The sequence below is a fragment of the Echinops telfairi genome, unplaced genomic scaffold, assembly GCF_000313985.2.
Source record: "Echinops telfairi isolate 266 unplaced genomic scaffold, ASM31398v2 ScPeMD7_7423;HRSCAF=8461, whole genome shotgun sequence".
Lineage (NCBI taxonomy): Eukaryota > Metazoa > Chordata > Mammalia > Afrosoricida > Tenrecidae > Echinops > Echinops telfairi.
In genome coordinates, this window is record NW_022111323.1 from 1,401,337 (window position 1) to 1,406,743 (window position 5,407).

Below are 5,407 nucleotides of genomic sequence, written 5' to 3' on the forward strand. Positions count from 1 at the left end.
CTATCTGAAACATTCATTCTGGTTAGTAGCTTATTACTATTCTTGCTTGTATATATAGTCTTGTTGAATATAGTTTGTATCAACTATAATTCATAATCTTGTCATCTTCTAGAATTCTAGGAATCTTAATTCAGACTTGTGGGCTCCAACTCTGAATTGTTCTTAGGTCAGGACTTTAAATCCTTTAAATAAATCCAATATCATCAATTTTCTTGGATCATTTTTTGAGGAGTCTTACAGCTCTTATTACAATCCATACATCAATTGTATCAGGCATATTTGTACATATGTTGCCATCATTCTTTTCTAGACAATTACTTTCTATTGAGCCCTTGATATCAGCTCCTCTTTTTCCCCCTACCTCCCCCCATCCTCATGACCCTTGATAGATTATAAATTATTTTTATTTTTATATCTGACACCAACCGCTGTCTCCCTTCCCCTATGGTTTCTGTTGTTCTGGGGGTGTGGTTGTGTGTTAATCATTGTGATTGTTTCCCCCTTCCTCCCCTCCCCCCCTCTTCTCCCTACCCTTCTGGTATTGCTATTCTCATTCCTGATTCGGGGTTTTGTGTGCTGTGAGCTCTTATCTCTTATCTATACTTATGTACATGCTCCAGTCTAATCCAAAGTGAGAGGCATCAGTAGGGTCATTGTAGTTGAGGGTGAGGAAACCTCAAGGAACCAGAGGAATGTTGTGTTTCATCGTGCTTTACTGCACACTGGTTGACTCATCCCTTCCCTGTGATTCCTCTGTGGGGGGTGTTCCATTGCCCACAGATGTTTTTTGCTCCGATCCCCCTCGTTCTCAACCATATGGTTTTGTTTGTTTGTTTGTTTGTTATGGGTCTTCTGATGCCTGTTACCCAGTCCCAATGACACCTCATGATTGCACAGGCTAGTGTGCTTCCTCCATGTAGGCTTGTTGTTTCTCTGCTGGATGGCTGCTTGTTTCACTTCAAGCCTTTAAAAACCCAGACACTATATCTTTTAATAGCTGGGCACCATCAGCCTTCTTCATAACACTTGCTTATGCACCCATTTTGTCTTCAGCGATTGTACTGGGAGGGTGAACATCTCAGATAGCCAATTTGCTAGAACAAAGTGTTCTTGTATTGAGGGAGTGTATGAGCAGAGGCCAAAAGTCCATCCACTACCACAGTGTATTGCCATGTAAATATATGTACATAGACAAATACCTCTATTTTTATGGATTAATATATCTACTTAAGGACACAACTATGCTTAAACCTCTATCCATAGCTTTGCTTCCTAGATCATTCCTGTTTCCTTTTAACTTCTTTCTGCCCCACCATCATGCTCATCCTACTTCTGCCTCATAGTACTTCCTCTCAGCTAGATTGCTGTTGATCCAGCACCACTATGATCTCTATATCCTCCTCGTTATTGATTTTAATTACCTAGTTGTTCCATTTTCTATGGCAGTTTGCCAACCACATCCTTCCCCTGTCCCCTTCTCCCATCAGGTCCCTCAGGGACTATTGGTCCAGTTGCTTTCTCCTTGAGTTTGCTTTCCATTTCTGTCTTATGTAAGTAGGCACACCAACAATGGCATAGACCAAACAAATAGAAAATAAGCGATTGTACAAATAAAATGAAAAAAAACCCCATGCATAATTCCAGGTCCGTTTGCCGACTTTTATGACTATCTCCGCACTGGTCCTGGGGGAATTCCGGGAATTCCCCCTCCTAGCCTGAAGTCTATTTTGGTCTGCCAGTAATTTTGCTTAAATACCTCGGTGGGGCCCACAAATCAAAAGTATATGTGTTAGTTACAAAGCTTCACACACACACACACACACACAACAACCTCACCACCATCACTTCAGTGCTGACTCAGAGTGACCGCCCTGTGGGTTTCTGAGACTGTACGTGTTTACAGGAGTAGAAAGGCCACTCTTTGTCCCAAAGAGGAGCTGGTGATTTCAAACTGCTGACCATGAGGATCACAGTCCAACATGTAAACACTAAACCACCAGGTCCTAGCCATGGTTAAGTGAGAACAAAATGCTTATATAAATGCATACAGTTTTTAAAGACACAGTGGGTAATCTATAAACTGATGTAAATAAAAGTCAATTAAACATCTCAAAATAGCTATTTTTTAAAGTTTCAGATATAATCAAACTTCAGTTACCAAACCTTTTTGTCCTTGTGCCTCAGTTGTATGGTTGAAAATTGTTGAAATTTGTAATATTTTCTCAACTTTACTTTCACTGTCCAAACGCACCTAATATGATAATTTCATTTACTATTACAATCACCCATGCAATGTTTTGTGGTGATTTAATCTTTCTTTATTACAAGAGTATTTTTTTCTTTATTCCAAGAGTAACAACTCAATATCACAGAGTTTTTAAATCTTTTTCTTGCCTCTGTTTTTCTACATCCAATCGAAATTTACAACCTGTGTTAGGCCAGGTTGACTAGAAAAACAAATCCAGTGATATTCATTTATGTGTAAGAAAGAAGTTTATATCAAGAAGTAATTAAATATCAAGCAAACATCCCAGTCCAGTTCAGATCAAGTCCATAAATCCGGTACTAGTCTGTAAGTCCCTTTTCAGATTCAAACAGTCACATGCAATGATGCAGAACACAGGAATATCACAGACTGATGAGTGCAGTTGTGTGGATGTAATGGCAGTGGGCTCTGGTAGCAATCACAGAATCTAAAGGTAAAGAGAGAACAGGTGGTTCCTAGGGCCCTCCTTATGAGCGTGTCATGCCCACAAGAGGGCACCATCATGCTGTGGCTTGTTTGACAGGTTTAAAACCACTTTTATATGTATTCAAGTTGACATGAAATTATGTAGCTACCACAATATCACTTACTACATACTTCAACTTACTAAAATTTTCTTTTCTTTCTTCAGCTTACTACATAACATCAGCTCAGCTTTTACTATCTTTCACATTGTGGCACAACCAGATATTCTGTTTTAAGATAAGACTACTCTCTTTTTTCTTCTCAAAAAACCCAAAATACAAATATTATCAGTCATTCTGGCTTCTCTCCGGCTCCTCCGCTCAGGTTATATTAAGTTCCCTCAGTGGGTTTATCACCATAAATGTTACATTGTACTAATAGAATGTGATACACACATTTCAAACCAAGGAAGACAAACTAACCTGAAAAAAGCACCAAGTCAAAAGGCAAATTTAAATCAAACCAAAGGTGAACAGGTAGGTCCAAAATAAACAAGCCAGCAATCAAAACCACACCTTATTATAAGACACTCATTAGATACATTTATTCCAGCATCCAGATGAAACAGAATGCCAAATATTCACAATGGTTTAACAGTCCTCTTGTATGTCTTAATGACCACATGGGTGAAATAACATCAAATGCCCCTCCAGGGCAAACTACAGAAATGCTGGAGCATCAGCTCATTCTGAGCCTATGTGGTTTGGTAAATGTAATTCACTCTCGCTTGGAAGTCACATGAGTCAAAGAGTGAATTGGATTTCTAAACAATTATCAAAAACTTTCTTTGTTGCCTGAAAAATATTTGTTAAAATTATACTTTCAGTCATACAGGTAACATTTTAGTTATATTTAACATTGTGTTCTTCAGCTATTATTCATGTTTACCTTTTATAATAATTCTGTATAGTTAGAAAAAATTAATACACTATACATATATATGTATATATTTGCTGTGTACTTTTAATCACAGAAAATATTTAGTATGTAAACTATTAATTACAGCAAATATTTATTAACTTAATTGTAATATTAGCAAATCACTTAAAAGAGTGTAAAATTATTTACGTACTCCCAGACACTACAGAAATATAGTTCAATCTATTTTAACTTTTTTTATATCCAAATTCAGCTTCCTTATATTCTTTTTTTTTTAATCTGGTATTGCTTTTTAAAAAAATCATTTTATTGGGCCTCATACAACTCTTATCACAATCCATACATACATGAATTGTGTAAAGCACACTTACACATTTGTTGCCCTCATCATTCTCAAAATTCGCTTTCCACTTGGGTTCCTGGAATCAGCTCATTTTCCTTTTCCCCTCCTCCTCCCTCCCCGCTCCCCCTCCCTCATGAACCCTTAATAATTTATAAATTATTATTTTATCTTATCTAACACTGCCCGGTGTCTCCCTTCACCCACCTTTCTGTTGCCCATCCCCCAGAGAGGAGGTTATATTGTAGATCCTTGTGATCAATTCCCCCTATCTACACCCCCTTCCCTCCCGGTATCGCCACTCTCACCTCTGGTCATGAGGGGTTCATCTGTCCTAGATTCCCTGTGTTTAAAGTTCCCATCTGTACCTCTATGCATCCTCTGGTCTAACCAGGTTTGCAAGGTAGAATTGGGATCATGATAGTTGGGGAGAGGAAGCGTTTAAGAACTAGAGGAAGGTTGTGAGTTTCATTATTGCTACACTGAACCATGAGTGACTCATTTCCACCCCATTACCCCTCTGCAAGGGATGTCCTGTTGTCTACAGATAGACATTGGGTCCCCATCACGTGCTACCCTCATTCACGATGATGTTATTCCCTCCCACGCCCCGCCCCCGCCTTAGGTGCTTGAAACTTGGTCCCTTCAGCCCTTCATGATCACACATGTTGGTGTGCTGCTTCCGTGTGGGCTTTGTTGCTTCTGGGCTAGATGGCCGCTTGTTTACTTTCAAGCCTTTAAGTCCCCAGACACTATAGGTCTCAATAGCTGGGCACCATCAGCTATCTTCACGACACTTACTTATGCACACATTCTTCTTCAGCATTTATGTGAGGAAGGTAATCACACAATGGTGGTTTTTATTCTTTGGTTTCTGCTACCTGATCCCTTCAGCACCTCGTGTTCCCACAGGCTTGTGTGCTTCTTCTCTGTGGGCTTTGTTGCTTCCGAGGTAGATGGCCCCTTTTGATAGCCGGGCACCAGCAGTTTTCTTCACCATATTTGATTATGCACATGTCTGTCTTCAGCGATCATGTCGGAAAGGTGGGTATTATGAAATGACCGTTTAGCTGAGCAAGGTGCTCTTGTATTAAGGGAATGTACACCAGGAGGCCCAATGCCCACCTGCCACCCTATTACTAAACCTATAAATATATGCACATAGGTCCATTTCCCCCATAATCTTAAATATATTTACATATGTACATGTCTGTGTTTAGGTGTCTATGTATGCCCTTTGCCTCCTACTCCTTTCCTCTATTTCCTTATGCTTTCCTCCTGTCCCACTACTATGTTCAGCTTTCATTCTGGTTTCAGAATACTATGTCCAGCCTTCATTCTGGTTTCAGTAATTCCACTCAGTTACCTTGCCCTTGGTCACTGCCTACCAGTCCTCCCATCCCCTCCCTGCCATTGGTTTTGAATCACTCATTGTTCCCTTGTCCCTGGGTTGGCCA